The sequence below is a fragment of the Chrysochloris asiatica genome, unplaced genomic scaffold (assembly GCF_000296735.1).
Source record: "Chrysochloris asiatica unplaced genomic scaffold, ChrAsi1.0 scaffold00381, whole genome shotgun sequence".
In the NCBI taxonomy this organism is placed as follows: Eukaryota; Metazoa; Chordata; class Mammalia; order Afrosoricida; family Chrysochloridae; genus Chrysochloris; species Chrysochloris asiatica.
Genome location: NW_006408899.1, coordinates 1,349,805 through 1,358,222, shown reverse-complemented (window position 1 = coordinate 1,358,222; position 8,418 = coordinate 1,349,805).

The following is an 8,418-nucleotide window of genomic DNA, read 5'->3' as shown; positions in this document are numbered from 1 at the left end:
GAGAGTCAGACTGAGTCTGGAAATCTAATTTTCTCAAACTTCTAGTTTAAGGGTAAGAGACAACTGGTTCCTTTCTCTTTAATCATTTTCCCACATTTCCTCCAGGTCACACAACTCTATTGTTGTTGTTATTGTTGCTCGCTATGGTAGCATCAACCCCACCTCATGGGAATCCATTCACAATGGATATGCGACCTGGGCCTGCATTATTCGCAGGTCAGCTGTTGTGATTTTTGGAACACTAGCTTGTTCTCCCTAATCTATCCTAGTCTGGAGCACAGCTCACTTAACTTACTCTATTTTCAAGAGAAAGTGTCACACACATCCCTGAGGAATAAAGACGATCCTTACCAAATTCTGACTCTTAAATTCAAATGCTACCGCAATTCTATGTGACTCCAAGGATAACATTTAAACAATGTATTTATTAATAAAGATACTATATATCATGTTGGTTAGGTGTTTTCCTAATATAAGTATCTATAAACCATAAATTTATGGCTATGAGTTAACAATTAAAAAAATTGCAGCAAAGTTATGTAATCCTCATGTTGTTGTTGCTGTTATGTGTTGTGGAGTCGGTTCCAACTCACAGCGACCCTGTACAGGGTTTCCGAGGCAGTAACTCTTTATGGGAGCAGAAAGTCTCATCTTTCTCCCACAGAACAGCTGGTAGTTTCGAGCTGCTGACCTTAAGATTCGCAGCCCAATTCGTAACCACTATGCTATTACTTCATTCTTCTTGGATCAACTATCAACATTTGTGGAAGCAGTAGTCAAAAGATCAGACAACGTATTGCACTGGGCAAATCTGCTGCACAGGAACTTTTTAAAGTGTTGAAGAGCAGAGATGTCAGCTTGAGGACTAAGGTGCACCTCACCCAAGCCATGGTGTTTTCAATAACCTCATATGTATGTGAAAGCTAGACAGTGAATAAGGAAGATCACAGAAGAACTGATGCCTTTGATTTGTGGTGTTGAAGGAGAATACTAAAAGTGCCATGGACAGCAAAAGAACCAATAGATCTGTTTTGGAAGAAGTGCAGTCAGAGTGCTCCTTGGAGGCCAGGATGGCTAAGCTCCATCTCTCATACTTTGGCCATATTGTCAGGAGGGAACAGTCACTCGAGAATGATGTCATGCTGGGAGTCAGAGAAAAGAGGAAAACCCCCAATGAGATGGATCAGCCAGGTGGCATCATTGATGCTGTCAAGTGTGGCAGCAGTAGTGAGGTTGGCCCAGGATCGGACATTGTTTCATTCTGCTGTGCATGGGGTCACTATGAGTTGGTTCCGACTTGATGGCACCTGACAATAACAACAATACTATTACCAAACACTTTGAGGGAATGAGCCACTGGGTCTGGGAACTCAGGACCATCGTCTCAGGGGACATCGAGGTCAATTGGTTTTAACATAATCCACAAAGATAATGTTCTACATCCTATGTCGGTGAATAGTGATGGAGACATAGCAGCCATCTAAGGTGCAACTATTGTTTGGTTCCTTTCTGGAGGAAAGAAATTTACAAAAGTGAAGACACAAGGATACAGTTAGTCCAGTGGACTAATGAACCTTTCAGATATCAATCTCCACAAAACTGAGGCCAGGACTAGATGATGCCTGGTTACCACTATCAACTGCTCTGAAAGGGATCACTTACACAGTTCTGGACAGAATGGGAGAAAAATGTGGGACAAAGTTGAAAATCGTAAGAAATACCTGATTTGCTAGCCAGATAGAGACTGGTGGATTATAACCCTTAGCCATGATTCAGGTCTAGAAATGAACTCACCTAATTTCTCAATTTCCAGCCAAACCATAGAAAGATCTATAAGAGGAACAGGGTCCTTCTGTGACGCTGCAGGATAAACACTGACCTGGTAACCACAGGTCAGCAGGTCAAACCCATCAGATGTTCTTGGAAACCCCATACAGGGTTACTATGAGTCAAAACCAACTCGATGGCACACAACATCAATCACATAAAAGGAACAATAACATTAGGGAGGTAAACACGCCTTACAATAATCAATGATATGAGCTCAAAAGAGCAACATTTACTCAATGACAAAGTTCACAAGGGCTAGGAAAGGAGGAGGAATGGAAGCAAGAAACACAGGAAGTGGGATCAATGAAGGAGCATTGTGCGGATTGCAATCAATCAAATGAAGCAAAATGTATATGAATTCTTGAATGAAAATCCATCTGCTCTATAAATCTTCACATAAATATGCTTTTATTTTTATAGTGCAGTATTCTAAAGAACCTAGTAAGGTAAGTGAGAAGACACAATAAAGAAGCCTCATAAATACCGAAGCATTGATTTCTGAAGTGCATAAGACATGTTTCTTTCTCTTAGCGCCTTTGAAACACATATAAAGATTATCAGGATAAACATAGTGAATCAGGACTGAAAGGCAGTTGACTTATTATAGCTTTAAACATTTTGTAATTTAACCATATGCCGTCTGACATGAGAAATACTTCTGCAACTGGATGCTTGAATAATCGTGATGAACATTTTATCATATTTTTAAGCTTTTAAATGTTTTGGTTTTTGGTTGAAGGCTCTTACAATAACTTAATGCAGTGCAATAACTAGATCTTATTATACCCAACTCTTGTTATTGAAAAGAAAGAAAAGATCGAAATGGATGTGAGAAGGGACTGAAACATGCTCTCCAGCAGAGCGATGCTAAAGTGAATGGAAGAAATGAGAAAGTAAAAGAGCTCAATGGACATTTTCAAAGAGCATCTTGAAAAGCCAAACTCAAGTATTATAATGCAATACAAAGACCTGGAGTTAAAAAACCAAAAGGAAGAACACACTCAGCATTTCTCAAGTTGAAAGAACTGAAGAATAATTTAAGACTTGACTTGTCATATTGAAAGATTTCATGGACAAAATATTGAATGATGCAGAAAGCATCATAAGACAATAAAAGGAATACTCAGAGTCACTGCATCAAAAAGAAACGGTCGATGTTCAAACATTTCAAGAGGTAGTATATGATCAAGAACCAATAGCACTGAAGTCCAAGCTGCTTTGAAGGCATTGGTGAAAAACAAGGCTACAGGAACCGATGAAATACAAATTGAAATCTGTCAACAAACTGATGAAACACGGGAGGTACTCACTTATCTATACTAAGAAATTTGCAAGACAGATACCACTTAGCATAAAGAAAATTTTTGAAGCAAATTTCTTATCCTTTTATAGATAAGAAAAGAGAGACATGGGATGATGTTGGAAAACATGCTAAAACTTTCAGATTTAATTTCTTAATCTTTATAATGGGGATTACAGTAACATACAACTCTTATGTGAGCTATAAGAAGTAAATAAATCTCACCCCTAATAAGCAATACATAAATACTGGCAATAATCATTAATATAAAACTCTTCCTCCTCTTCAAGCCCACCTTGATATTTCCAAATAAACAAACAAAAAGGTGAATCTATTGCTCTCAGGGAGTCTTGGTGTGGTGCTGTAGGATAAGCACTTGATCATAAGGCCTTTTTGAACCACAAGGTACTTAATAACAACAAAACTGCTTTCAAATGGATTCTGACACATAGTGACCTTGTAGGACAAGATAGAGCTGCCCTATAAGGCTTGCTAGTCTGTAATCTTCCAGAGGAAGACTGTCACATCTCTCTCCCATGAAGTGGCCAGTGGGTTTCCTATAGCAGCTGAGTGCTTCCCCACTTTGTCACCAGTGCTCTTTTGTATACCTCTAGTGCCTCCAAATAGCCTGCTTCAGACTTTAGACTGTGTCCCATCCATTAAAGATTTATAATCCATCTCTTCTATTTATCTTTCATAGTAACTGTCTCTATTCTTGGCAACTTGACCTATTATCAGCTCTGTTGTCACTATTGTGATTAGCTGCCATACAGCCAGGCCCTGACTCTTTGCAAACATGCTAAGCATAATGAAACCACCCTGTGCCATCCCCATGATCAATTGTGAATTGATCCACTGTGATCCATAGGTTTTCAGTGATTAATTTTTGGAAGTAGATCTCCATTTTAGTTTGGAAGCTCAGCTGAAACCTTTTAGCATCATAGCAACACACTTGTCTCTAATGACTGAAACATGGTGGCTGCACAGGAGGTAAATTGGCCAGAAATTGAACCCAGAACTCGGTCAGAGAAGGCAAGAACTCTACCACGTCATTGTTGCTGCTAGGTATCATAGAATCTATCTGAATTCATAGCAACCATAAGCACACACACAAAAAAATCTCTGCCCAGTCCTCCACCATCCTCACAATTGTTCTGTTTGAACCCTGTTGCTGCCACTACGTAAATTCATCTCTTAGCGGTTCTTCCTCTTTTTCACCTACCCTCCACTTTCACAATCATAATGTCCTTCTCCATGGACTGTTCCCTCCTAACATGTCCATAGTGCCAGAGATAAGGTCTTGCCATACTCACCTCTTATGACCATTCTGGATGCATTTCTTCCAAGACAGGTTTGTTTGTTCTTCTGACAGTCCATGGAACTTTAAAAATATATATACTGTATGTACCTAAAATGGGGCTAAAATGTGCCCAGTGAATGAAACGACAAGTAGACCAGCCTGGAGCAGCTAAAAGAACAAGAAGATACTTCTTGAAAGAAAGACCTACAGAAAAAATACAGAACAATATAGGTAGTCCGGCTGATTACTACAAGAACCATCAAGTTGCTCACCCAAGAGACATCAAGGCTAAAACAAGAAATCAACAACAAGAAAACTAAGGAAATAAAGTCAAATACATGGAAACTGAACAACACCCTGTTGAAAAGTGACTGGGTAAAAGAAGAAATTAAATGTGAATTCATAATGTTCCCAGAAACAAATGAGAATGAAAGCACAACATACCAAAATCTTTGTGACATCGTGAAATTTATTGCAATAAATGTGCATATCCAAAAAGAAAAAAGAACCAAAATTAGCACATTAACAAAGCATCTCAAACAATTAGAAATGGACCAACAGAAGGAACCCACAGTCACCAAAATAAAAGGAATAAAGATAAGAGCAGAAATAAAAGAGATAGAAAACAGAAAATCTATAGAAAAAATCAACAGGACTAGAAGCTGGTTCTTGGAAAGGATTAATAAAATTGGAAAACCACTGGCAAACTTAACAAAAGAAAAGAGGGAGAAGACACAAATAACTCACATTAGAAAGCAACTAGCAACGTCACAAGGGAACAAAACAAAATCAAAAGGATAGTAACAGAATACTATAAAGAGTTGTACTCCAACAAATTCGAAAACTTAGAAGAGATGCATGCATTTTTATAAAAACACGACTTATCAAAACTTACACAGAGTGAAGTAGAAAACTTGAACAGACCCAAAACAAAAGAAGAATTTGATCACGTCATCAAAAAACTCCCAATCAATAGATTTTCAGGCCCAGATGGCTTCACTGGTGAGTTCTACAAAATATTCAGGGAAGAGCTGTCACCAATTCTACTGAAATTATTCCAAAATATAGAAGAGGACAGAAAACTTCCTAACACTTTTTATGAAGCAAGAATAACCCTCATACCAAAACCAGGAAAGGACATCCCTCAGAAAGAAAACTACAGACCAATATTCATCATGAACATACGCAAAAATTCTCAACAAAATCCTAGCCAACAGAATCCAGCAGCACATCAAAAAATAATACATCATGATCAAGTGGGATTCATATCAGGGATGCAAGGATGGTTCAATATTAGAAAAACAAACAACGTAATCCACCACATAAATAAGAAAAAGGAAAAGAAACACATGATCACATTGATTGATGCAGAAAAGGCATTTGACAAAATTCAACATCCATTCCTGATATTTAAAAAAAAAAAAAAACTCAACAAAGTAGGAATTGAAGGGAAATTCCTCAACATAAACAAGAGCATATATACAAACCCAACAGCCTACATCACTCTCAATAGAGAGAAACTGTAAGCCTTTCCTCTGCGAATGGGAATCAGATAAGGATGTCCTTTGTCATCACTCCTTTTCAATATTGTTTTGGAAGTATTAGCCAGAGCTATACAGCACAAAAGGCGTCCAAATTGGCAAAGAGGAAATAAAACTCTCTCTATTTGCAGACAATATGATCCTATACATAGAAAAGCCCAAAAGCTCAGTAAAAAAAGCTACTAGATATCATTGGAAGATTCAGCAAAGTGTCTGGGTATAAGATCAACATACAAAAATCAGTTGGATTCCTCTATAGGAACAATGACAGCACTGAAAAAGATATTAGGAAAGAAGTACCATTTACAATAGTCACCCAAAGGATGAAATATTTAGGAATAAACATAACCAGAGAAACAAAAGACCTATACAAACAGAATTACAAAACACTACTACAAGAAACCAAAAGAGACTTACAAAAGCAGAAGAACATACCATGTTCCTGGATAGGAAGACTCAACATCATGAAAATAACAATATTACCCAAAGCAATAAATACATATGTATAATGCAATCCCAATCCAGATTCCAGTGACATTCTTCAAAGAGATGGAAAAGACATCTACAAACTTTATATGGTAAGGAAGGAGACCCAGGATAAGCAAAGCACTGCTCAAGAAGAACAAGGTTGGGGGCCTCTCACTCCCCGATTGCTAAATCTACTAAAAGCAACAGTGATCAAAACAACCTGTTACTGGTACAATGAAAGATACATTGATCAATGGAACAGAATCAAGAATCCAGAAATTAACCCATCCACATACAGCCAACTGATTTTTGACAAAGTACCTAGGTGTGTTACATGAGGAGGAGATAGTCTCTTTAACAGATGGTACTGGCAGAACTGGAAAGCGATATGCAAAAGATTGAAACAAGACCTTCACCTCACACCCTATACAAAAATCAACTCAGCATGGATTAAAGACCTAAATGTGAATCCCAAAATTATGAAAGTCATCAATGAAAAAATAGAGACAAATGTGAGAGCTCGAATACAGGGGATACACAGAATACCAAACATTTTGAAAAGTATACAAACAAAAGTAAACAATATAGATGAGTGGGACATACTGAAAATTAAAAACTTATGTGCATCAAAAGACTTCACCAAAAGAGTAAAATGGGAACTCACAGAATGGGAAAAATCTTTTGCAATGACACATCAGACAAAGGACTCATTTCTAAAATATATAGGAAACTACAACACCTCTACAAGAAAAGGACGAATAACCCAATTTAAAAATGGGCACAGACATGAACAGACACTTCACCAAGGAAGAGATCTGGGCAACCAACAAACACATGAAGAAATGTTCATGATCACTTACCATTAGAGAGATGCAAATCAAAACAACAATGAGATATCATCTCACACCAGCAATAACAGCAAAGATCAAAAAAGTATAGGACAATAAATGCTGGCAAGGATGCAGAGAGACTGGGACACTCCTGCATTGTTGGTGGGATAGCAAAATGGTCCAACCACTTCTGAAAGCAATATGGTGCTTCCTCAGAAGGTTGGAAACAGAAAAACTTTATGACCCAGTAATTCCTCTACTTGGTATTTACCCACAAAAAATACGAGCCATAACATGAGTAGATATATGCACACCAATGTTCATAGTAGTGCTAATTTACAATAGCAAAGAGATGGAGACAGTCTAAGTGCCCATCAATTGAAGAATGGATAAACAAACTGTGGTACAAATACACAATGGAATACTATGCTACCTTGAAGAACAACAATGAAGCTGCAAGCCACCACATAACATGGATGAACCTTGAGGACATTATGCTGAGTGATATTGTTGTTGTTAGGTGCCATCGAGTCAACACCGACTCATAGCAACCTTATGCACAGCAGAATGAAACAATGTCTGATCCTGGGCCAAACTCACTACTGTTGCCACACTTGAGTCTATCAATGCTGCCACCTGGCCAATCTATCTCGTTGGGGGTCTTCTTCTTTTTCCTGACCCTGCATCTTACCAAGCATGATATCCTTCTCTAGCGACTGTTCCCTCGTGACAATATGTCCAAAGTATGAGAGACAAAGTTTGGCCATCTTGGCCTCTAAGGAGAGCTCTGGCTGCACTTCTTCCAAAACGAATCTATTTGTTCTTTTGGCAGCCCATGGCAATTTTAGTATTCTCCTCCAACACCATAATTCAAAGGCATCAATTCTTCTACGATCTTCCTTATTCTCTGTCCAGCTTTTGCATCCATAAGAGGTTATTCAAAATACCATAGCTTGGGTCAGGATCACCTTAGTCCTCAAGCTGACATCTTTGCTCTTCAACACTTTAAAAAGTTCCTGTGCAGCAAATTTACCTAATGCAATATGTCATCTGATCTCTTGACTGCTGCTTCCATGAGTGTTGATAGTTGATCCAAGAAGAATGAAGTCCTTGACAACTTCAATCTTTTCTCCATTAATAAAAATGTTG